General features: G+C 39.3%; 1 long non-coding RNA gene across 1 annotated transcript in view; it reads left to right on the top strand.

Annotated features, from left to right (window-relative positions):
- Positions 1-3742: 3742 nt before the first annotated feature.
- Positions 3743-27026, top strand: part of LOC141729335 (uncharacterized) — a 70477-nt gene continuing 47193 nt past the window's right edge. The window contains exons 1-3 of the long non-coding RNA XR_012580722.1: positions 3743-3972; positions 5639-5714; positions 7108-7190. This is a non-coding gene — a long non-coding RNA (uncharacterized LOC141729335). The remainder of the gene's footprint in view (positions 3973-5638; positions 5715-7107; positions 7191-27026) is intronic.

Raw genomic sequence — 27026 nt, forward strand, 5'->3', positions numbered from 1 at the left:
AATACTGCGGCAAACAGTCCAGTATCACACCCAGCTCCTCCTGAGTAGATTGTAGTGGCCTCTTAATTTACTCTGTGTGACACTGGTGCTGAGCTGAAGTTCAGGTTGTCTTGTATTTTATTGGGATGGATGTCTCCAAGTCAACAGGTCAAAAAGTTTCCCAGCACTATTTTCAGCAGTGGAAGTATATGGTAGGTGATGTTGGGAGAAGAGAAGTTCAGCAGATTCCAATGGGACTTACTACTTAATGTTGATTGTAAGAGTTTTCTTACTATGTTTAGTTACGTATGAAAATGTTCCACTTGTATTTACTTAGAACATCAAATTCTAACTTCAATGGAACTTTCAGTATCTGAAAAGGAATTTCACAAGACATAAGTATTTTTTTCAGGTTTCAGAAACTGTAACTGTGACCAAGTCAGGAGATACGCGTTAAAGTTCATGATTGCTGCTTAGAGATTCTTCTGTGAGTGGTTAAGGGAAGCAGTATCTTGACCCATGTCAATGTGAGGCAAAAGGAAGATTTTTCAGGCCACGCAGCAGTCCTGTGTGGCTTCTAAAGCATTCCTTAATGTTATTGCCTCTCTTTTGGAGTGGATCATCACTCCTTGAGAAAAATCCTGCTGGGGTGGCCCAGTGGTGAGATGAGATGTTTTTCTTTAAAGGACAGAATTTCCCCTCAACTGACCACTTCAGAGCAAACAACAGGGAAAAAAAAGTCCATGAGAACTAGGTAAGTTTCCATTCCCAAACTGACTGCGGAGGAGGAGGATCTTCCTGTTGCGTTTATACTGCTTTAATCAATTTCATGTTTTCTCCCACTACAGAAGTGAATGCGCTGCTTCAGTGATTTGAACATTTAAAATTCCAAAGCAGCCCAGGCTACTTGAATCTTTTTGTGCCCCCTTTCTTCTCCTCCTTTCTTTGTTTGGGGCCAGGTAAACAGATAAGTCATTACTGAGATTACTGCAGTCTGGATCATTACCCAGAATACCATCTGCCAGTATTTTGTCAAGCTTCCTTCTATTAAAAAGTCATTAGATGACATCTGACATTCATTTATGATTAGCAGATAAACCAGTTCACTTGACAGATAAATAGGAACCCAAGTAACTGTTTTTTAATTGTGACTACTACCATATGTTGTCACTCATGATATATTTAATCACTGATCATGCTCTAATTAAATGTATCTTAAACCTCTTTGTCTTGTCAATAGAAGAAAAAGCAGATGCTAATACTTTGATGTGGCTTCAAGTTTACTGTAGATTTATGCTTTCACTGACACGCAATAAAGAACTAAATTTGAAAAAAAAATTATAGATGTTATCAAGATGTACCATGCATGCAGGTTTACTACTGATATTTGGAGAACAAGAACTGTTGTGTAAAGTTTGTGATACTTGAATTTTGAAGGAAAATTCAGAAATAATAGTAGTATTTTTATTAAGGAAAAGGTCTTTCACCTACTGTCTTAAAGGTTTTTTTGTACATTTGCTGAAATACCTATTTTAAATATAGTGGGCAACAAAAATAAAGGATATTCCCATTAAGTGTGTAAGTGTACTTAGACAATGTAATTTTTACTTTTAATAGAATGAAAGAAAGCATTGCTAAGTTTCAAACTTAAGACTGTTTTATATCACCCTCTTTTTATTTTTCACATCTTAGTATGTTAAAAGAAATGCAGCGGAGTATCCTGAGGATAACTGTATCTGAAATTTAGTTACAACATACTACTTAGTTTGTTTTCTGACTCCTTGCAGCCTGAACCAGAGATGCACATGAGTCACAACAGAATGCAACAATCATTGTCTCCTTCAGGGCAGTATGTAAGTTTACAAATAAGCCCATCATGTGATTAAAATTTCTTAAGCATTTATGGGCTTAAAAAAATTAAATGTGGTTAACCTAAATACAACTGATATAATAGGACTTCACAGTTCATACTTTCCATTATTCATCACTCTCTTTTGAAACATAATCTTCTGTGAATTCTTTTTCCCCAGAAACATTCCAACCATGAAGTCTTTCCAAAGTTGTTGGCTTTTTGTTATTGCCTTTTTTTTTTTTTTTGTGGAAAATGTCAAGACATTTTACATTGCTATTTCAGAATGTGGTAAAGAATAGAGATACATCCACACAGAGACACACAGACTGGTATGTTTCCCATGGTCAAAAAAGAAAACATGATCACACTCAAACAGGAGATGGCCATACCAAGCATGAATGACGTTTTTCACCCTATATGTTGTATATAAAACCTCTGAAGTAGAAATCTTCAGGAAAAACAACACTCATGTAAGTTGTTGAATACCTGTAGATGAGCATTTTTTCTGAGAAATCAAGAACATAATGGAAACTGTAATAGTACTTTCCACAGGCTAGGACTTTATCAGTTTTCTAAACATAAGGATGAACATGGAAGATGACTCTTTTAAAGGAAGTATTCCATAAGAAGCCAGAACCTGTTAAAGGAAAATATGTGCCACATGGTGTGTCTCTATTTTCAGAAGATTTTTCATGCCATGGGTGAAATCAACCCTATGGCCAGCCAAACTTTCATTATGACTATCTCTCTAGTTACTTCTGTATAATCTCACTGAAACTAACATTTTTTCTTTCTTCTGTGTTCTCCCTGCAACCCTAAATTGGCAAATTTGCCAGAATATGAAGGAATGAGTAAAAGAAAGGAAAATCCTGCAAGTGAATGTCTCCTTCATGAGAATCCATGAACTCTGGCTCCAAAGGTATACAGTAACCCTACAGCCTCACATGATTACAGCTACGGGTATACAGAACCCTACAGCTACCCTAACTGAACATGTTCTGAGAAGTGTCTACATGCTCATGTGTAATATTTAAAGAGGACATTGTACACTGACATTTCAGACAAGAAAAAATTTAGATAATTGTGATAAAGTTAAGACAAGTAAGCTGTAAAACAAAATTTTCAGAAAACTCACCTGACATTATTATAAATTTAACTATAGAGCAATAGAAAGTCTGGAGTTTAGCAACAATATTTTAGTGATTAATCAACAATACTACCATGATTAGTAATCTAGTATTAAATAATTGCATTTCAGTGGGATGTAAACAATTTGATTATTTTTATTATTTTTGCAAAAGGTTTGTCTGAACCTTTAAGCAAGTTTCAAATTTAATTTAAAGTGTGAGCACAGAGATAATATTCAGAGCAAACATAAGAAAAAAGCAGAAAAGAGATTAATTTTATTGGCAGCACTCATCAAAATATCATAGCTTTACTTGCCTTGTTCTTGCCTTCAATCACTTGGAGTTTATGTTGGTCTGCAGTTTAGGAGGAAGGTAAGCATGAGACAGGACCAAAGAAGAGAGACAGCCTTGATATCAGCAGTGTAAAAGTGTTTAAAAAAATTAGCCCTTTCTTTGTCTTAAATAACTGAATGTCATACTCCTGGAGACTCCTGAGTCTCTGGAGTGTCTCCTTTAAAAAAAATCATTGCCTTTATAATGGGCAGCTCTCCAAGCATTTGTCAAAAGATCAGACTTTTGTGCACACATGCACACGCAAAACAATATCTAATCGTGCCCTAAGGAGGCTAACCAGTACAAAACCTATTAGACCTTATATACTTATCTCGCATAGAAGAGCAGGTTTGGGAAAACAGTAAAAGAACTGGTTTTACTATTTCCATAATATATTAAAAGGATTTTGTACAGCTTTTTTTTTTCATCATCAGTTGGTATCAGTGAGAGAACAAGAACACTCAGCTGATTGATTTTTGTTCATATTCTTCCAACACGGCTGCAGTCACAGGTCCAACCCTTCTAGGGCATCCTGTTGCAAAGTGACTCAGGACTACTTGGTGGATGAAGAACTGGCTGGCTAGCCTCACACAAAGACTTGTGGTCAATGGCCCCTTGTATATGTAGAGACCAGAGAGAAGTGGTGTCCCTCAGAGGCTGAAGTTTGCTGACAGCACCAAGGTGAGTGGTGCAGTTACACATTGGAGGGAAGGGGTGCCATCCAGAGGGACCTTGACATGCTTCAGAGGTGGGCAGGTGCAAACCTCATGAAGTTCAACAGTGCAAAGTGCAAGGTCCTGAAACTGGGTGACAGCAATCCCAGACAAACCTACAGGTTGGGCAGAGAAGTGACTGAGAGCAAGCCCGTGGAAAAAGGCTGTGGGATGATGGTAGATGAAAAACTCAGCGTGACGATCAGTGTGTGCTCACAGCCCGGAAAGCCAAACCAGTCCTGGGCTGCATCAAAAGATGCATGGCCAGCAGGATGACAGAGGTGATTCTGCTCCTCCACTCTGCTCTTGGGAGACCCCCCTGAAGTGCTGCACAGAGTTCTGGTGCCTCCAATAGGAAGGACATGGACCTGTTGGAGCAAGTCCAGAGGAGTGCCACGAAGGTGGTAAGAGGACTGGAGCACTTCCCCAATGAAGACAGGCTGAGAAATTTGGGACTGCTCACCCTGGAAAAGAGAAGGTTGCATAGAGACCTCATAGCAGCATTCCAGTATCTGAAGGAGCACATAAGGAAAATGGAGAGGGACTCTTTGTCAGGAACCATAGTGATAGGACAAGGAGCAATGGGTGCAAACTGAAAGAGGGGAGATTTAGGCTAGTGTTAGGAAGAAAATCTTTACTATGAGGCACTGAAACAGGTTGCCCAGGGAGGCTGCAGACACCCCAGCCCCAGCAATGTTCAAGTCTGTGTTAGATCTAGTAGGAGGTGTCCCTGCCCATGGCAGAGCATTTGGGACTAGATGATCTCTGTAGTCTCTTACAACACTTAACATTCTAAGATTCTCTGATTCTAGAGAGAATTCCCTGGAGAACAATTTCTAGGGCTCTCCATTCCAGTTCTAAGTGATGAGACACATAACTACTTTCCATTAGTATTTACAAGTTCAATTACCTTCATATGAATGTTCTTGGTTTGTTTTTTTTTTCTGTTGGATAAAGGTTTCTTTCCCTTTTTTGAATTTTCTGAGACACCCAATCTCCCTTGTTATTAACTAAGAATCATGCAAACAAACCAAAGGCCTTTATCCAGGCTTTCATCCAACCCAATTCTCCCACGTTTCCTGTTTCTCAGCCCTTTCCTTTAAACCTTAGACCACACTGAGTAGTCCAAAAATCTATTTTAAAAATCACTTACATATAAATAAAGTTTTAGAGTAGTTGTAGGATCCCAGGTGGGAAAATCAATAGCCAACATTCTGTCTTGGTCTTTTGGAAATAGATACTTGCAAATATAGTTGAGGAGTTTTTTGCTTGGGATGCATCCAAGCTGACATTTTGTGGTCTATCTTCTGTAAAAAAATATATGTTAAAGTTGCCACTGTAGGTCTTTGAAGGAAACTGGTAATTCAGACAACAATGCATACTAAATACTCACTGAATATCTTGTTATGCTGTGGAAGTTACTTGTACAGTGGTAGTTGATACTGGTAACAGTTGTAATAAGAATTCAGATTTTTGGACTTATTTCCATAAAATATGAGAATCTTTCCTCTCCATCACCTCTTCAAGGAAGCAAGGGAAATGTAGCTGTTCTTTTGGAAGACTGTTTTATTTAAAAAGAAATTTTTATTTCTTGCAACACCACATAGCTCCTATTTCAATTCTTGTTCTTCCAGGCCTGACGTTATTCCTGCACAGTTCTTTATGCATTTATGTAATTACGGATCTCTACCTTTCACACAAAAGGCACAGGTAAGCCCTGTTGCTTAAGCAGCATTCTGATCCATGGGCATTTTTCTAAGAGTTTGGGTTTGTTTTTTTTCTGAAAAACTGGGCAGCTGCAGGATGTCAGATGATGAGTGGCCCGGCAGTTGGAACCGTGCTCTCTGAATTGGTATTGCACTAGAGATCCTCTAACACATGTCTGGAGACTGCTGCCAGGCAGGCCTCGGTGACCCTGGGCACTGCTGAATTTCTGCTAAGCTTGCACAAGAGGAGTGGTATTTCCCCACTCTCTTTCAAAGTATTCAAAGTTTGCGCAAATCTCTTTTTCTTCCTTGCATTTGCCCAGCTCTTGCCAGGCAGGGACTCAGCCCTGTGTGTTACAGCTGCAGTCCTGGCACTCTGGGCCCTCATGTGAAGCTCGGGCACGGCCTGGCTCTTGCTGCCCTCCTGCAGCAGGTGGTCAGAGCACAACTGCTGACAAGCGTGGTGAGGGCTGCCTGGGTGGCACGTGCTGAGCTGTGTGGAAAAAGGGTCACGTCCAGTGCAAGTGGCATAACTCTAACCCAAACTTTGAGAAATACTGCAACAATGTGCCAATGACTTACCAAGTATATAGCCCATGGCTTAAAAACAAATGGTACTGTCAGAACCTGTGTTCATATATAGGGAACAAAGTACTGCTGTTTGTCTTATTGGCCCTCAGTTTGTAAGGCCTACAGATTTCACTGGTTTTTAACTGACTCTTGTGAAAGTGCTTTACAATTTATTTTTTTAAAATTCTTGACACAATATGTTCAAACATTACTACCCTTTACTCCTTACCCTAAAACACATGTGCACATCCACACATGAAAAGGCATCACATGCTCTTTGTATGTTAAGGGGCTGAATTTCTAATGAGTACAGCTCCCATACAATTAATTTCATAATGATCAGATTCCCAGAAAAGGCTGACATGCCAGTTCTGTGAACTGGAATAAATGAGACTGAGATTTTGCCATTAGTATTTTGGGAGCTCTCTGAGTATTCAAAATATGAGAGCTTTGCTTTATTGCTACATCAAACAGACACTAAGCCAAAATCAAAAATATTTGGAAATTATGTTATAAGAGCCTTGGTTTCAGATGTCAGGCATTAAGGAAAAGCCCCTAGACTTATTCTTGTCTTCCTTGGTACAGGTTAATGCTTCTTGCTTGTCTTTGAATGTCAGCAAGCTCTGGACCAGTCCCTTTTCTTGTTTATACACTGGCTGGGATGCAGATTAGAAGAAATTCAAAGCAAATCCCATCAGACCTGTTAAACCCCTGCCTTCCCCTGGGGTTTTTCATTCAGTGAATGCCCTCCCTTTAAGCTCTCCCCATAAAACTGAATTCCTGGTTCAGTACAGGAAAATTATGGGCTGTTGTTTTTTTAACTGAAGAGAGAAGGCGGAGCTTATACCTAGCCAACAGGAAGTACCTGCTTTATATTGACCTGGACCTCATCTGTCTTCTGCTGGGTTTGGTAAGTAAAAAAATACATGTATGCATTAGTTGGAACAAACAATACATGCTCAGATACTAATGATCCGGGGTTGTTTTTGTTAGACCAAGTAGAGCCGTGCAGTTCCCCACAGAGGAACACAAACCTTGGAAAAGACTTGATCTTTGACTATTATTTGTGGCTGGGCCAGTCATGATTTTCAAGACAGAGAAAAGTTTTGAAAGAAAGTGAATTTTCACAGCAAAATGTCAACTACAGCACTACCAAAGTTGAGAACGGAAGACATCTTTGCAAAGGAAACCCCTAGAATTCTACAAACCTACCCTAGTCTGTTTGGCACTCTGTGAGAGCAGAAATAACATGCTCAGTTCATTTAGTACTCTGTTTTCCTCTTATTTAATAATAGAGTTATTTGAGAGGAAACTCTCCCACCTTCCTTAATTTACCGAATAATTACTAATTGTTAAATTAAACCTGAGGCAGGTGTAGATTTACACTGCCCTGACACAGCAGGCCACAAAAGTGCTCTGATTCCTATGGTAGAGTTTCCAGCTGAGAGCTTGGCTGTGAAGCTGCCTCTGCAGAGACACAAGAAGAGGCTTCATTTTTTACTATTATTTTGCGTAAACGTGTGGACAAAGTGTAAGGTATGTGCTCTCGAAAAAGACTTGGGCTATTCTTAAAGAAGAGGGGGTGGTAATGAATACCCTTTGGGCTTATATTTTGGGTTTCTTTCAAATCTGAAAGGCCATATTGCTTATACCAAATCAATTACAGACAATTTGGTGGCAGGGACCAGGAAATTTAAAGAGGATAGGAGCTTTTATTTCTTTTCATATACATTGCCCCCTAACCTATTTCTACTGCATTCAGTAGGATAACTTTTTTTTTTAGCTCAAATATGTTTGTGCTTTCAGTGCTGATGATCCATTCTGCCCTGTGAGGGCACCTAAAATAGCAGTCTTTAAAACAACATTTAGCATTCAAGCAAATATCTCACAACAAAGATGATAGCCTCTTATCATCCCTTGTTTCAGGCTGACTGCCCTCAAATATTTTCAGATTAAATCTGTAATGGTCATGGCCCAGGGTGTATCACCAGACTTCCTGGCTTTGTCTTCAGGGTTATTGCAACAGTTGTGCTGTGAAGGAACAATGAGGTAGTGGGAAAGGGCTCTCATGTCTGGGGTATGACTTCTTTGCAACTGGTACTTAATCTTGGAAATTGTGTGTGAGGAGACTTGGTAATGTGGCTACAGTTCAATGAGTGCTTTACCTCCTAAAAAGTGGGGTACTCTCAGAGATAGTTGTTAGCTTTGCGAACTCCTAAAGGCCTTTAAAAATCTGGGTGGCTTGCTTTGCATTAGCTAATGCTCTGCATATGTGTACAGGAAAACCTGAGCACAGAATCAATCACTAGGGGTTTTATCAAGGTCAAATAATGAATTAGTTGTAGTGATTAATTACATCTCACCTCTTAATTCCTGACCAATGAGAGAATCATACTGTCTTACAAAGAAATTCCCATGCCTTCCTCTCCTTTATTCCTCCACGTTATTTTCCCATAGACCTCTTTGAAAGCTGAAGGGTGGGCATGCTGTTTTCCAGCCTTTAGTCAAGATTTGCAAGGAGTCAGCTGTGCATTTAGTCTCTGTCCTTGTTCTGAGACAGTGAGTAGTTGTTTAGCCTGGAGAGCCAAATAGCTCTGGGGCAAAGTAATTGGTCTCCATGCATGGTTTGTAACTAATACTATTGTAATAGAGAAGAAACATGAAGCTCTGAATGTTTCTTTCCAGTACTATGGCACTCAAGCAAGCAGGATATGTTTGAGACATGCCAACTTCTTAATCCAAAGAGGCTACATGATAAATATGAAATACTAGGCTAAAACCTGCAAAAACATCTCCTGCCTTCCCCTTATTATATAGTGCTTTCATACTTGCAGAGAAGCAAATTTCTATAATGTCATGCATCTGTCATAGGGGATTTCTCCCCCCCTCTATTGCCAACATAAAAAAAGGATCAAAAATCAAGGGTGAAAACGCTTTCAGATTTGTGTGTTCAAATTGAGGTTCTGCCTTTTCTTCAGCTGGCTAAACTCTGTGATTTGCTCTTTGGAGTTTCTCAGCATCAGTTTATTAATGTATGTTTTCATGCAGGGAAAAAAGGCAGGAAATGTGCAGCTGAAATTACAGTTGTTTGACCTAGTTTGTGAAGTCCTGGGCTGTGAGTCTGTCAGCCTCTGAAGTCCAGCTCTGTGAGAGGAGTCACCTTTAAGAGATGTGTTAGTTGTTCATGTTATGTTTGATTTATGAGAGAAGATTCTAAATCTTGTTTAATTTTGGGATACTGAAATAGAAAGATGTTAACAGTCTGAAAAAATTGTGTGACATGAATACTAAGAAGAGAGGGGTCAGGAGAAAGGAAATATTTAGGAGTGGAGGCAGGATAAATATAAGCAAATGAAAACTGATATGGACCATGATAAGAAAAATCCTGAAAAATTAAAATGCATTCAGCTGAGTTGCAAGTACAGTTGCATAATCCTAGCTCTTTAGGACAGCCAATAGACAAACATCAGAAACCTACCTATATATCTATAGGGTCTATCTGTAGACTATCTGAAGAATCTCCCAACATGCATTTTAAAGCACTTCACACTGCACTACTAGAAAGGGGATTGGGGGCAACCTGCTGAGCCAGGGAAGTGGCCTACATGGCCTATGTACGTGTTCTGAACAAAAACTCTGGAGCCCAGTTCTCTTGCTTTATCAGACGACTGTGATCACTTTGCCATGCAAATAGGTGGGATTTCCTGGGAGCATATCCTTATAAAACTTTTCTTTCACTCCTTCTACCCAATGTTTCCACATAATCTTACAGCTATCTGAACTTAAACTAGATTTTTAGATGCCCAAAGTTAGCTGAACCTGAAGAAAAGTGGCACCACCATTTCTCCCTCTGCCATGCAGAAAGCACTCATAGGTCATCACATTCCAAAGCTGAACATACCACTTGTTTTCCTGTGTAAACCTGATGTATGTGTTAAACCTCATGTCTCTTGTACAATGAGGGTTTGACTTTTCTCTATTGTATCTAACGTGGGCAATAGAATTAAAGTTAGCTCCAGTACTAGTGGGCTAATTTTCTTTTAATTATTATTTCAGTTGTCTACGAAATAGTGGCTTTAAGCACTGAGGGGAAAGTAAATTTAGGTCCTTTCCAGCTTTGAGGAGTCAATAGATTTGCTAAGCTTGAGTAATTTTATTTTATTAATGTTATTGAAGTTAACAGGCAGTATTCAGCCTTTACAAGGTTTTGTATAATACTTCTGTTGCCTTACACACTGCCTGTTGCTAACAGCACATTGGCCTAATCTGAGGTGGCCCAGCTTCTGGAGTCTGCAGGCTGAATTAGTTGCAAAGGACTTAAGACACATTGCCCAAATGTGAGGCTTTTTTTAGATGGTAAGTCATCCTTGCAGTTTAAGGCTAGAAATGGATATCCAGACAAACATCCCTGAACTGGAGAAGAAATATGGATACAAATTTTGAAACTAATATTTTTCTCTACTGGAAAAGAACCCCCTAATTTTCTATTTATCCTGTTCTTCCTTTCCCTAACAAAGCAGTATTTTTCTGATCATGTGAATTTTATTTACTGACTACCAAGTAATTGCATGGTGAGTAATTGGATGGCTTTGCAGCCCTGGAAATGGAATGCTGACTGCTTAACCTGTAGGTGAGTGTTCCAGCCCTGTGCTGTCCCAGCAGTGAGGGCAGATTGTTTTCAAATGCTGGCTGCATGACGTGACGTGGTGGGATTCAGCCCAATGGAGTCAAGTATGTGCTTCCCAAGGAACCACTTAGCTCTGTTGGCAGCCTTGGGAAGGGAGCAGGACAAAATGGTTCTTAGGAAGAATGGCTCCTACTAGCTACCCATTGTCTGGACAGACTGTGTCTGTGGCTATCTGAGAACACAGAAGTACTTGTAGTAATCGAAATCTCAATTTGTTCATGCTGAGTACCTGCCGAGCTCTGTTATCTTTCACTGACACTAGATGAAAATTAAATATTTGATTTAGCTGCAGGACCTTAAGTAACTGCCTGAATCACTGCTGGAAAAGTAAATAAGATTTGAAAAGAAAAATTTGTAGCACAGAAACTGCCAGAAGGAAGCAGTACTCAGCTCCACTGTGGCTGAAAGAGGGGAACAATTCCTGCCATTTTTCAGCAGAGGATCTTTTCTTTCTGACCCAGCAGCAGTTGATTAGTTACCCTGAGCTGTTGTAATCTGCACCAGGTCCCACTAAAATCCCTGGGTTTTTTGCTTGAGAAGGAATGGTGAAAAAATGCAGCCCAGCTGTTACAATATAGAAGCCTGCAAGAGCAAGTCTTGTTAAAAGAAGCCCAGCACAGAGACCTTTTATTCACATGGATAGAGTTTTTTCTCATTTGCTTTCCTTTTTCTTTTTTTTTTTAAACTCCATGGAACTTTTCCCTCCTATAGCTTTTTGCAAATCTTCTCCCCGTTGTTGCTGGGAGATTTAAAACAAACAGCCAAACAACCAAGAGCATTTAATGAACTCTGAATTGCCTTGCTATTAACGGAGAGAATTTCTAGGTTTCCCACTTCCCCAACTGGCCTAAAATCACAAAAATAACCTCATCTTGTTATAATCCTGTTTCACAACTGCTTAATTCCACTCTAGACTGGATTTTTCTTTCTTAGCTTTCATTTTTCCCCTATTACACATGTATCCACTCTTCCTCTGTCACAAACAAGCTTGCTCACACACCCCCACACATCCATGCTCACATGCACCAGGAGTGGTTTACAGTTTTCAATTTGAAAGATGTTTCTTAACAACAACAACAAAAAAAAAAGCTTTCATTGTTTCTGATGTGGAGCACAACTAACAAAACAAAGGAAACCAGAGTGGGCAGAAAAACTCTTGGGGTGTGCAAGCTCAGTTGTGGGAAATGTGGTGTTAATTTTTCTTATTTTAAAACCCACTAATGCCTCTTACAGAACTCAAAAGAACATTTTGTTTACTTAAAAAGTAAAAAAAAAATAATCTGATGACTTCGTTATATGGGATTTATTTGGTTTCTTTCTTTTTCTTAACTAAGAAAGAAAGTTTGTAGGAAAACAGGATACTTGTCTCTGAAGAGGTTGTCTGCTACTCATTTCCGGCATAAACTTCCTGCTGTTGCTACTTCAGAAACTACTGTCTAATCCACTTGTGTCCCAGGCCTTTACCTCTTTCACTATGCACCTGGTCCCCCCAGATCATGGACTTTCAAAATTCATTCCCCCATATCACCCCTGCCCTTAATTTCTTTAGCATCCACAATCTGGGTCATGTGACAAGTTTTTCCTCACTCATTCTTTCCTTGAATAATCACTTTGTTCACCTCTCCCTCAAATTTCCCTGTTTCCTCACATGCCATTCTTCACCATATTTAAATTTGAACTGTCTGTTGAAGCCTGTAGAAAGAAGTTCCTTGCTTTTGTGGATGTTTCAGCATTGTCTTGCTGCAAACAGAAAACACCCACAGCCTTGCAAATACCCCCGGAAATTTTATTTCCTGGGTTTTTTTGACTTTGCATCAATTCCTTTCATCCTCTAATTAGTACACTTGTTATGGGCTCAGTTTAGTTTAGCTAGTCTCTGTGGAGTGTGGTAATACCATGCCAGAATATTTTTTTTTGTGATAAAATCCATTTTCTTCCATCAGGGCAGATTACACAGTCAGCTGTGTATTAAAAGGTCAATGTACAAAAACCTTATAAATGTATTGACCGGTCTGGAAGCTAGTTGTTATTTTTGTAATGCCCTGGTGACACAATGATTAAACTGATTAAGCCATAAATGATGAGGACATCAACTTCTGTCAGTTCAGCTCTTGGAATAGCCCTCCAGCCCCCAGTCTCCCAGTGTTCTGGATAAATGTGCTTTGAGTTCGTCGTAAAACGCCGGGTCAATGGACTGCCGAGTACTCAAACAAAGCAGAACGCCCTGACCACGTGCATAGCCAGCTCTCCTGCCTGTGCTGCCACAGGTGAACCCAAGGCAAGGAAATGTGAGCACTTGGCAGGCCTACAGCAGATGCCATCTGAGTTTGTCTGTGAAGAAGGTGAGCTGTTCCTCTCCAGTGGTGACATGCTTTCCACTTCTGCCTGGCAATTTGCCTGGCTGTTCTCCACTACTTATTAACCAGGTAGTCTGAGGTCTGATATATTTTGCTCTGGAAAAACTTTCTATCTAATTCTTTGTAGAACATAATCACAGGGCAGCAGCTTCAGAGTGAACCCCTGAATGTATCCAGCACTAGCTGCTGTGGCTACTCTAATGACTCCAACAAATGAAGCTAAACATTGAGAGCATTTGAAGAGCGTGACAAGTGTGGATGGTAGTGCTGGTAGTGACTTGCTTATTATGCATGTCACACCAGGAGCACTGCACTCCAGCTTTCTGCCAAGTGGTGTGCCAGGACTTGGGGCCAACACTTAGTCCTGGCTGTTTAAGGCCCTGATTACCTGGGAAATTCTCCTTTTTTGCAGTGTCACATACCCAGGGCTGGTGACGAGGGAGCTGAAGTGGGAGTGCGTCAAGACGACGTTTGTGGCAGCACACTCTGTAGCACAGCCTGCGTTGGCTCACTTGCTAGGCAACCTCTGAATGCTGCCTTTCTCAAGTGTTTGGGAGGAGGTGAGCTGATTTCCTTTTGAGCATGGCTAGAACAGAGGAGCTCTGATTCTGAATCATTATTCTGCCACTGATTAATTAACAATGGGAACAGTTTATTCATTAACTGAACTTGTCTCTTTTCTCTGCTTTAATATGGAAAAAGCAATTAAGTACTAGGGTTGATGAACCAGAGTGTAAATCAGAAACAGCTAGTCCCAAAACCCTGTGCCTTTCTTTACATAAGGAGGGTGTTAACACCTGTTTTACACCTAAGGTAAACTTCCTTCAACTCTGCTATTAGAGCTTGGAGAATCAAGCTATGGAAAGTAAGCACTGTGGGTACAGTGTTGGCACCCATACACAACAGAAGCTTGGCTTGGGCCAAGATCAGCGTGCAGGTGCAGCTGGTGCATCAGGCCCTGCATGGATTTAGCAGTTGCTATGCACCTGTGGAACTAGTAATGGTGCACAACAACCTTGTATGGAAGGAATTTCATTCTCACTTTATAAATCTTTATTAAAAGCCCTCTTTGTAAGTGCAGCTACTTGTACTTGCTGCAGTAGCAGAGATGATTTTTTGCTATGTGTGTAAGGATCACTAGATGCATCACTGAAGTATGTCTGCCTTCTGGATGGAAGGCAACAGTCTTTGTTACTATTTCCTGTGAACTTTATGGCCTTATGGTCTCTTGCCCCTCTCCAACTCCTAGCACTCAGGATGAGAAAAACACTACCAGATGAATGAGCAACTGGTGTAATCCTGCTGAGAGAGGGATACCACTTTCAAGTTGCAAATGATTGAAATTTGTGATGATTTCCACCCTTCTGGGAATCAGCTGGCCAGCTATAGGCAAAAAAATGGTTCTGGGTTTGAGATATCTTGGCAGCTGGAGGGATAAGCTCTTGAGCAGTCATTAACTGATGTAGACAGACAGAAGCAAAAGGAAAGCAACTCGAGGGGAGTGAGATACATGCCTTTCTTTGAATTTATTCTTTAGCTGCTGTTTGTTAACATGGTCCACTGATTTTGTAGTTAATTTTGTAGCAGAGATTTTGTAGTTTCTTTATAAGCTTGAGTCTTATTTTTTCAGGAGTGCGTTCAAACTTTTAGTCTTGGTCTTGAACTCTCATGTGACAGATTAGGCACTGGCATTATAATTATGACCAGACATTTTCTATTCCCAAGGAGTTTTCTTGTCTCTTTCTCATTGATGCCTGGAAGAGTTCAGTAACAGTCAAGGGAGTTAACAACTGAGCTACTTACTTCTTCAGTCCTTGGTGAGATGAGCTTGTGAAACTACAGACTTGTTTCACTGTTATGTATTAATGGTTAAGAGTGTGGTAGCACCTAGAAGAGAAGACAAAAATACAAATTAGGCGTCCACCCAACAAATGTCCTCCTTCTTTGCTGGACAATTGTGTAATGAAAGAAAAGAAGTAAGGCAGACAGAGATGGAGGTACAGAGGGAGACAGCAGCAAAGATGGGGGTGGATGCTGAACAACCATGTCTTCCAGTCTCCCCCAAAAACATTTTCTCTTCAGCCCTTTTAGAGAGGATCTTGTTGGCAATCAAATTAGAAATGGAGGCTGAAGTCTGAGCATGCAGTGGGAGAAAGTGGCAGCTTGAAACCTCAAGACACTTCTCTTCTGTGCTGTGAAAAGGGATTGCCACAGGACTGATGTCAGAAGAATTGGATTGGTTTCAGGGAACCTTTGCAAAAGGGTAGCAGATGAAGGATCTGAATCTCAGTGACACTTCTGTGTCTGACACAGCTCAGAGAAAAATTGAATGTTTAATTACAGGAGGGTTTCAATTACACAAATTGCTGGTGCAATGTGTGGTTAAAAGCCTGTATGAAATAGGTCCTTCGTATTGCTGAGCATGCTTTCAAGACAAGATATTAATGATAGATGAAACATGATTCAAAACTCTCTTGTAAAGATGCACTGCAGTCATCTCACCATGAGGCAGATGAAGTCTGTAAGTGGGCAAGGAGTGCATTGATTCTGGTCTCTCTAAGACCCTCACTATAAATTATTTTGACTTGTGACAATCACAAGCCAAAGTAATAAAATAAACTTAAACCTGACCCTGCGTGCAGCCTATGAACATCTCTCTTCTGCCAGACAAAATGCTTTCACTTGTCTCTCGCAGGGCAATTGATTATTTTGATTATTGAAAAGCTTTTTCTTTTTCTTTTTCTTTTTCTTTTTCTTTTTCTTTTTCTTTTTCTTTTTCTTTTTCTTTTTCTTTTTCTTTTTCTTTTTCTTTTTCTTTTTCTTTTTCTTTTTCTTTTTCTTGTTTTTTTTTAAATCTGGTGACATGCCACTTGCATATAGGTAAGATGTTTCTCTTGGATCTCCTCCTCCCATCCTCTATGTTGTTTACGCAGCACACAGCAGCAGTGCTGCATGTTCCCTCCTAGCCTGGAAACTGACTGTGTGGAATAAGCAGGGGGAATGAGCAAAGGGAAACTTGAGGTCTAACTGGGCAGTTGGACTTAAGGAAAATAAAGCATAAATGTTTGTCATAGAGCCTGCATGTTAATGATCAGCCAGAGTTGAGAAAATATCAAGCTCAACAGTCATCAGGTGTGACAAACTCCTCTCTAAGAAGGGAATTCAAGGCCTTACTTTGTTAGGATCAGTTCCAGACCAGGATTTAGGCATAATGACTTTCAGTAGAGGAATTCCTTCCCTCCTCCCCAGTTCAAAAGCTTGGTTACAGCACATGAATGTACCGGGCTGACTTTGGATCATTACATCATGAATTTAGGTGTCTAAGAATTGCAGTCACATTGAATGGAGGGGATGAGAGAAAGTGTGATCCAGCCAACTGGCAGTGTGAGGAGACCTCTCTCTCTATATTGCCTGAATTTAGAGAGTGATCTCAGAGGTGGCATTTCAAAATAGATATTCAACTTCTGGCAGAAAAATGCCTGGCCTGTGTGCTTCAGGTAAAAGCTGGCATTTTTTTCATAAAACTTGTTTGAGGGACGAGCTTTCAACAATTCTTTTTTCATACATATATTACTCATTCAGGAAGTGTTAAAGATGAGTATAGACCTTTTGCCTGCAATGATGCCATAAATAACTCTCATAGGGAAAATGTTCTGTATTTCTTGAGCCTCACTTAGTGTGCACAGATTCACTGGAAAGCAAGTAGAAATATAGTTGAATAGTACAGTGCTTGCACCTTGAAATTGTTAATAATTTTTAATTATTTACTTGTTCCTTTTATTTTGAAGACAAGAACTATAAGTTCATACAACTTCATGAAAAAATGTGAATGAGAAGCTGTCAGATGCTACTTAACAAATTCAGATTACTTCCCCAATTACAGGGTTGCACTTTGAGTGTCAGAGTGAAGGATAAGAGTACTGGTTTTCCAATGACTGTAGCAGTAATGGGACCCCACTGATGTCTCTAGTGGCATAAAATGAGACAGATTAAGGACAGATAACATGAGACATAAATCTGTCAGTTATTCTGAGCAGGCAATATGACAAAGGAGAATTCAAACAGGAGAGCAATAGACTGGCATGCAACTTGGTTGCCACAATCAAATAGAGTGAAAACCACCACACCCTCAAGGGGTGTAATTTTGCTCTATCTTTTTCTGTGCCCATAAGCAGGGTCCACGAAGGCATATTTGATTTTTTCCATGCACTTTCCTCTCTTTACTTTCACCTTAGGGATGACACTTGATCATTATGATTTCCAATGACTCATGCTCAGCAACACAAAGCTAAATTGATTACCAATCCATCCTCCAGGAAATACTGGTGGGTATCCTCAGGAATCTAGGTTAGGTTCAGGTAAACATCTCTCACACTAGTTCTTCTGATGACTAGAGCAATTTGGTTCTCCCTGCTTTCTGTTACTAACAACAGAAGACTTGTTCTCAGTTAAATTAAAAAAAAAGTATATATTTGGTAGGTAAAAAAATCCACACAACAACAACAAAAAACTACCCAACAAAACGTTCCACAGAAAATATAATGATATACCAGAGGAACCATTTATGCATTAAAATCTCTTCTCAATTTTCCAGAAGGCATCCGAAGCTCATTAAAAGAGGCTTTATTTTAGTGTGGTTGTGGTTTTCATTTTCTCTTTTCTTAAAACAGCTTCTGTCACAGACAAATCACTTTCTCTGGCATTTTCAAGCACATATTTCCTAGCAGTCATGCTAATACCATCACAGGAGGGAAGCATTTAACTATTGCTGTTTCACCTCTATCTCACCAGTGCACAATTGTGACTTGCAATTGCCATTGAATATAATTTTTTCTGCAGAAAAACGGACCCCTTGCCTTAAATAATAAAACCAATGAACTTATGCAATGACTGATTTCTGCACTATGCAAATCTGTTCTTTTGCATGGTTGAATTTATTGGTGGAATACAAAGAGCTCTCCAAGTCAAGTGATTGGGATGTATCCAGGATGCAGCATGCCAGCTTGAGATTTTGTTGCAGGCTATGATAAGGATCAGATCCGGGGCAAAAATTATTCAGTAATGGTATGTTTGCACCAAAGGGGATGATTTTACTTGAAATCTGCCTCTGTTGTCTGAGTTCCAACCTGTGGTGGCCTTATCTGCAATATTTGCTATGTAACAGCCTTATTAAAAAAGTTTTAAAGTCAGTGCAAGGCTTCTCATTGCTTTTAACAGTTTTGTGTAAGGCTCTGATTTGAACATGCACGGGAAGCCTCAATTATAGCCTTCATCTCTCTACTTTGAAAATGTGGTCTTGGCCACCCAGCATAAAGAAGCCTTCCTTAGTGCCAACAGCTGGAGCTGGGTTTTTTTCTTGTTGCATTCCCTACAGGCAATGTCACTCAGTAGAGTCTGATTTAGCAAGGTGCTTCAGACACCTTATGAACCTGTGTAAATCAGGGACCATTGCTTGGGCACTTAAAATCAGGTGGGTTCTCACCCAAGACCTTAAAATGCAGAATCAGAATAGCCATACCCACACCTAGCAATCCTCAGTGGGACTACATTACTAACTACTGCTGAGTTTTGTGGAATGAAGATGGGACCCCTTGAACCTGAGGCCTTCTGTTGAAGGATCTAAAACAAAGCATTCATTTGTCAGAGAAATACAAGAAAGAGATGGTCTTGAAGGGAATACTTGACAGAAATGGTGTCACTGGAAAGGAGTACTTGACAGGATTTAGTCACTGGAACCAACATGCCCACTGATGGAGAAGTGGTTAAAGAGGACCAGCAGTCCCAGAACTAAATCCGAGACCAGAAGCCTCTGCTGAGTGGTTGCTATAGATGTAGAAAGCTAATAGGAGGCTGGAGATAAATTCCCTTTTGCTGTTATGGCATATCTGTCCAGTTTTCTGTGATGCCTTCAACCTTAATGCTTTCTTCGTGCGTCTCCTGATCTGTGAAGGTGTAGCAGCAGTCCCAATAGAGTTGACCTGGTGACTTGACCTTGATGTGCGTTTGAGGCATGCTAGGGTGAAATTTTCTAGGACGCTGAAGCTGGCCTGATATTTAATTTCTTTTTGTAAGAGGTGAGCTTGTTACTTTGTTAGCTTTATCACTAGCTAGTTTAGGAAGTTGAGTTAGCTCACATGATAAACAAGCATTGGAATGGGTGCACAGGAGAGTGCAGCAGTGGTCCACAGCTGTGGCAGAGGTGTGGGCTCTCTCCAGAGAGAGAATTATACAAATGCAACCACTTCATGCAAGGTCAACATTTTTCATATTTCTTGCCCTGTATTTTGAGAGCTTTATGATCTACCCTGGTTCATGTCCTGCTTCCCTGTGTAGGATAGTGCTGCAGGACTGAGGTTTATTGTGCAGATAAGGGAAGGCGATAACTGCAACACTTGTGATGGAACGTGAATAAATGCTGAGTAACAAGAAACTTCTCATTTACTCTGTCTTCTTCTGTCTTCCTATGTCAAGTCACCACCTTCATGAGATCCTCTTTTCACCTCTTTACAGGAAAAGAATAGTCCTCTAACTTCTAAAAGTATTGCAAGGCTATATTATTTTACAGAAAAAATAGTTGGTTTCAGCTTCAGGCCTATCAAACATTCTCATGGTTCTTGTTTGTACACTTAGTTTTCTCATCTCCCATACATTTTTGAAAAATGAAGGTTAGTGGTCCAAAACAAATTTTAGTGGTTATTACTGTAGCAAATAGTTGGATTAAATAAACATATGAACATGAGCTTTTTCTTCTCAGCACTTTTTTTTTTCTCCACGGAAGAATGTGAGCCACTCTTTATTAGGTGTAAATTGTGTATTACTGCATCAAGAGAATGATGTTGATTTACATGGAATCATGGCCTGGCTGACTCAAACTCTGATCCACTTTGCTGGACTACTTTGTGACTGCAATGAGGTATCCTTCTAATTTCTCCTGCAACCCTAGTCCTCACATTTCCCAGGCCATGGTGTTTGTGTTTCCTGATTTTAAAGCACAGTGTCTTAATTATGGTCAGAAAAAAAACATAAGGGAAGGGAATGTTCTGATCTGTCTTTTAACTGCAGTTCTTACTGGTATTTATTTCAAAGTAATTATAGGAATGGAAATTGCTATGAAAAAATGGTCTTTTCCAATCTCAGACACTTATGTGTATTTGAGACAAATCTGCAGACCTTTGTTGACTCAAGTTTTATTGCAAGCCATATTTATTTTCCAGCCACTGCTGTAAAATAGCCTTGCAGCAAGGGCTGTCTTCAAGGAGAGGAGAAGGGTAAAGAACCAGAGGGACTTGCCGTGCTAAAGTCACTTTTTCCCCTTACTCTCTTATCGCTGGCAGCTTTTGCTGCCGAAAGTGTGAGCCTCTCCTGCCCCCTCGTGCAGACATGTGAGCACTGCCAGCAAATCTTTCAAAACTGCTCAGAGAAATAGCAAAATAGAATAACAGGCAAAAGAGTTTCGAGATAAAGCAGTTGTGCTGAACAGTGTTTTAGAAAGGATAGACGTATGAAGACAGCTGTAGGGACCTGCACTGAGGTGTCTCCCAAGCCATTAACAAAGAGAAGCTGCTTCTTGAGACTTGCTTTCCCGGCTGTAGAACACATACCCTTATGAGGATGGTAGATCTGGTGAAAGTCTGTTTATGTGTTTCATGCAGATTTGACAATAACTGTGTCCAAATTTTTAATCTGAAGAATGGTATCTTCAGGAATTAAGCATGGAAACAGTTAAGCCTTTCTACTCTACTGCTTGTCTCTGCAGGACAGGTCTCCCACGTACGTTAAGCCTTTGCTGGCATGTTGCTGGGTCCTGCTGCCACCTGGTGCTTCTTACACCCTCATCTGGTACCCAGATGTCTCGGGCTGGACATCTGTTCTTCTGGCCTGTGCTCTCTCACTATACTGAGTTCTAAAATATTTGTGGGTGCCTTTAACTGAAAATAATTATCAAGATAAATATCAAATAGTTTGTCAGAAATGGCATGGTGATCAAAGGGTGAGAGGTACAGCAATACCTAAGCTTTGCATTAATATTTCAATGCACAGTTTTATGTACCTGCACCAATACTGGACCATATTTAGAAGACTATTTGTTTTGTTTTTCTCAGTGCTAACTTAGACAAAATTTCTGATGTTAATGGGAGTTCAGCTGGGCAGAATACAACTGGAATCAGGACTGCAGTATATAACAACTAATTGTTTTGGGTTTTTTTTCCTAATACAGTCAGGGTCAGAGTGGATTGGTCTGTGTTCCAAAAACATCTTAGTAGAAGATATTGAATTACAGCAGCAGCTTCTTCACCTTATTTTTGAGGACCAAACTAGGTTATATAACTTATGTTGTTGATCAACCACATACTGACATTGTCTATGGTATTAGACACCCTGTTTTGAGTGCAGCTTAAGTGTTTTAGGAAAAAGAACAATCAGTAATACAAGACTGATTAAGAGCAGAGAAGATAAATGGAATGACTCTAATTCTCTTACTAGATTCCCATCCTGTAAGGTTTGTATCTTTTTAATCATCTTTCTTCACATAAATTAAACCCTAACATCTCCCCCTCTCAATTCACAACAAAAACACTAAACCAAAATTGAAAGCCGAAACCAAAAAAACAACAAAAAACAAAACCCAACCAAAAAGAGAAAACCCACAACAAAAACCCCCCCAAACAACAAAGAGAGGAAATTGCTTCTGTGATTACTGTGAACAGACTCTGAAGAGCAGATTTATAAAGTCTCCTAGTCTCTAAACTGGCTTTGCTTACAGGGAAACATTCTTGCAAGCAGCAGGGCACCACCGTGCTGTACAAGAGAGGGGTGTCGGTGGGGTACTTGAATAAACAAAGGCACAGAAGCAAAATCCACTAACAGTTATTAAATTTGAGGATACAACCTCTGTGTCAATAATTCCCTAAACTATGGATTGGTGAGGCCTCTGTCTTTCCCAAGGGAATAATAATAATAATAATAATAATAATAATAATAATAATAATAATAATAATAATCTTGCTATGCTACTTCCCTTCCTAACAACTGATAGCCGCTGCCAAAAAAGAGATAATCAGGTAGCTGATCTTCAATCTGGTCCTACCATTCTATTCTTAAGGGGTCTCTTAATCTGAAACCCAATGAGAGCAAATAAGTTGTGATTTACAAGGAAAGAAATTAAGTAGACAGTAATTCACACGCTTTTCCCAGTACCCAGCAGACCTGGCTGCAAATGTACAAGTAACTACAAAAACAGAGAATTGGAAGCCACAAAGAGCCATAAATGGATTCATCAGATCCAAATTTTAAATAATTCAGCTTAGAAAGATTAAGTGGTAGTGGTGTTGTTATTGCAACTTTTTAAGGCCTCAATTAATGCTAGAGAAAGAGAGCCAATGCACCTTTAAAACTTTCTGCTTAATCAAGTATAGCGAATGCTCATTTAATGATTGTCTTTTTGTACCAACAAGAAGTAACAACGCTTTTAGCAAAAGAAATGGAATGAGAGAGAAATTGCCTAATCAGCCCTACTCATGCAGTGCTTTGTGAGAGAGATTATTGAATTTTCAGTCTCTGCAGAATTTTAATGAAGCTCTGTCTTGCTGGAAAATCCAGCCCTTTGTCAATAAAGTTCAATAACTCGACCACCCATGTAATAAGATGTACTGCCTGCAATCTTTCACTTGCCAAAGCCAGAGGCCTGCTGGAGTCTCCCTGAAAGTTGGAGGCACTCATTTGTTGTGTATTTTCCTACAGTCTGCATGCAGTGGAATTTGTATTTACTGTAGTGAAGGTGTTTACAGTGAGGTAGATAAAAAAATTCAAATTTGTGTCAATGTGCCAGCTGCTATGGTAATAGGAATATTGCCCTGCTGAAAAGGAATACAATGAACGTGTCTTCAGGACCATATCTGTCCCAGTTAAACTTTTCCTTAAGTTACAAAATAAGTAACAAAGAAGAAGACAGAACTATAAAAAAAGAAGTGAAAGGTGCTTCAGTAATGTCTGAGCTGAGGTGAAAAATTAATGACCAGAGAAATTCAGAGGGTCACTAAACAGGAGAACACCCTAATACCACTGCTGTTGCTTGGTATCAGGAGAAAAGTGAGACCACTTATCTGCCAAACTAGACAGAGAAAACTTCAAGGGACATTCACAAAACCCTCCAAAAACCAAAACCAAAAGAAATAACAACAAAATATCAAAAAACCCAGAAGAAATGAAGTTAATTTGGCTGGATGGGTATGGAGTAACTATTATGTATACACCAAATATTAAGTTTAAAAATAATCAGAAATTGCATGGATATGAGCAGGCTTTTTTCTGTGGAATAACTGGCCACACTGAGGTCCTCTGTGCTGCTAGTTTCAAACAGAAGTACTACATTTCTGGATTTACAAGACCTTTTGTTGATGAAAATTTCATTGTGGCACTGACTTATTGCAGTGAGAAATTGTTTTTAAATTAACTGTGTTTTTTCAGTGGAAAAACTTTTGCTGAAGCCACTTCTATACCATTTGCTCTCTAACTCTGGACTGTATTCCAAGATGAGCAAGAAAGGAATTAAAACTTCTGAAGTGTAATTTGTTGCAAGGAAAATCCACAGACAGCGGTGGGGAGCTGGGATTTGATAAAACCAGGAGAAGACTCAGCCTCCTCTGATGAGAGGACACAAAGTTATTGAAGATAATGTTATCAGAGACTAGTGGGGTAATACAGAGAATAGCACAGAAGCAGATTAGCCACAGCAGGAGAAAACTTGGAATCAACCCTGACATCAAGGTTGTGATGGAAATGAAGAAACCTGTAGAATTTATGTCATGGAGAGCAGGAAGAAGTGTGAAGATTTTCTTGTCCCAGCTGCCCATAAACATCTTTCAAACAATGATTTACATTTAATGAAGCTAATACCACAAAGTTAGAGGGGCAGAATAGATAGGGAAGTAATTAGAGATATCCAAAGAATGAAGAATAGGCAGCCAAAGAATAGTAATGCAGCGGATGGTGTTTGCTTTATAGAGACAGCAGAAAATGAAAAGGTTTAATGAAGATTCTTATAAGCTATGGAAATCTGTCAATTAAAATAGTGTGAGTTGCTGTAAATGCTGCAGACTGCTTTGGAGAAGAATATTTGTCTGCTGCCTAATAAAAAAACCTTGTGGAAGGATGCCAAAAATGCATTAAAAGTTTCACAGTGATTGCTCTGGAGGGAAAAGGACTAAAGACTGGGGACTCCAGTTTTGAGTAGCTTTTAAGCTAGGTAGGTGTCTGGAGTTCTTGCTACCCTGACCAAAATACTCAACAAGCCATCCAGATTAAAGGAGATATGAGTAATAAAGGACTCCTTTTCCAAAGGTGGCCACAGGTAGCAGTATCATCCTTTGGGAATTTTATGACCCTCACTGGTAGAAATGAGAAGAAATGAGACTGGAAACAGGTAAATATCTTAATGAGAAATATTAAGAAACACTGCTAAAGCTGTGGAGATTTTTTAGTCAATGAAAGAATTAACTTGGAAATAGAAGAAAGCAGACAGAGGGAGGCAAAGAGAATGGGTAAGAATAAGGGAAAGAGAAAATCATTCTGGAAGCAAGTGGAGATGATGGCATTGCTGAAGAGTAATTTAATAGAATGGAGCTGTCCATCATATTGAAAACTAATATAAGTAGAAAGACAGATTATTAAATACTTGCAGAAGAATTGTTTTCATGTCCAGCCAGAGCTAATCCCAGAGCAGGATAAGAATACAAACTGAATTTTTAAAAGAAAGAGACTTCTTTTCTGAGTGCTTGCTGGTAAATAATTTAGAATTGGATTAGCAGATAATGTATTGGAGAAAGGAAATTTATAAATAAGGTGTTGAAATGAGTAGGCTTTTGAGCCCTCAGGAGTTGACTGTTAAAGTGTGAACAAAGCAGCTATTTTAAAGCATGTGTGTACCAGGAGAGATCTAGCTGTCTGAAAAGACAAAAAGAGAGAAAACTCCAGAGAAAGAAACATATGAAAGTTAATGTTTGAGACATATGATGCGTCCTAATAGCAATGAAGAGAAAAGAAAGGATTGCCAGCAAGACTAGAGATCAGAGAGGGTGTGTCAAACAATGAACTTGCATGTAGCAGTGTTTGTTTGCTGGAGTCAGATAATTGCCAGAGCATTTGTGGTTTATATGTTAGAACAAATGTCTGGGAAGAGTCCAGGCTTTGTCTCTTACTGAATGTACAAACCAACTGAGATTAAGTGCTTACTGATGAACACAATGCAAGAACCTTTTCCTCTGTACTTGCCAGCAAGACTCTCCAAAGGTGGGTGTAGGTTAGCCAAACCTTTTAAGAGTCATTTATTTTCCACCTCATAAGTTATTTAGACAGGGTAAAATGTGCCATTGAATGACATCCTAGGTCAATCATGAGACATTGCTCCATGCAGGGGTTACTTGGGTACAATTTTGGCCTTTATGTCAAAGGGAGTTTGAAAAGTCTATCTTAATGTCCCTTTTAGTTTTACATTTAATTAACACAAAGTATTGCATTTCATCTTCTTTATACGGAGACAGCATTCTCTATAGAATAGTGTGTTCTCTGTGTTCAGAGTAGTATTTACTTACAGGAGAGGATTCTTACTGCATCCCTTTCTACTGGTGTGGATCCATAATTAAAAGGTATTACATTAAGCAGGTGCATGAATAAACTCTAGGTGGGACAAAGCAATGGCAGCTCAGCAAAATTATTTAGAGGAGGATGTGTGCTGGTTCCCAGACTTCCCTGAAGACCCACTTTATGCATTCCTGAGTGCACATCCTGCATGCAATTCTGCACCATAGGACCAGCAATAAAGAGACAGCAAATGGAAGCCAGTAACATGGGAAATGCATGGGTTTCTGTGAAGCAGCAATTCCTGCCAACACCTCCAAGACTAGAGTTCAGTTGCAGTCTTGCAGATGATCTATGTAGGTCATTGTGGCTAATTATATATCTGAGAGCTATTTTCTTTCCTGAAAAGGTGTGAATAACTGTGAGTAGCTGGGTACCTCTCTGAGTTGAAATGGCATGAGATGACAAGATTTAATTACATTAAATACAAGTAATTTTAACCTTGTTAAGAGCCTACATGAAAGGTAAGAAATACGGGTTTTATTCCTATGTTGGTTACAGCATTTCCTTCATTATGAGCAATTTTAAAATTTACTTTTGCTGAAAAAAGTAAAATTTACTTTTACTTTTAACTAGTACTGTGTTAATTTTGTATAAATTGAGGCACCCTTAAGGGTTAAATACTAGTTCTTTCTTCTCCTGTATGTGTCATTTTATGTCTGTAAAATGTGGTTTAAGTCCTTAATATAAGATACTAAACAAGCACAAAGTTTGGTAATACAGTAAAAAAATTATGCTACTGAATATGCAAAAGTCAGTCCTGCTGTTAAAATAAGCATATGTGATAAAATATAGCTAAATAAAACAATAAAAATATATGAAACTGAAACTGATGCAAAACTGCATCTGTACCAGATATAATATACACTGGGACAGTGTAGCAAGTGTATTTTCATTAAAGAAGCATCATTACTGGAAACATTAACACTGAAAACAAAAGCCCAGAAATATCCTTGACCTTTATGAACAGGTATTTTTCTGCCTTGGGTACATTTTGTTTCATTTTTAAAATAAAACTTTTTCAGTTTAGTGAAGATTAAGTTATATAATTAGAAAATACTGATAA

Source organism: Zonotrichia albicollis, chromosome 6 (genome assembly GCF_047830755.1).
Source record: "Zonotrichia albicollis isolate bZonAlb1 chromosome 6, bZonAlb1.hap1, whole genome shotgun sequence".
Taxonomy (NCBI): domain Eukaryota; kingdom Metazoa; phylum Chordata; class Aves; order Passeriformes; family Passerellidae; genus Zonotrichia; species Zonotrichia albicollis.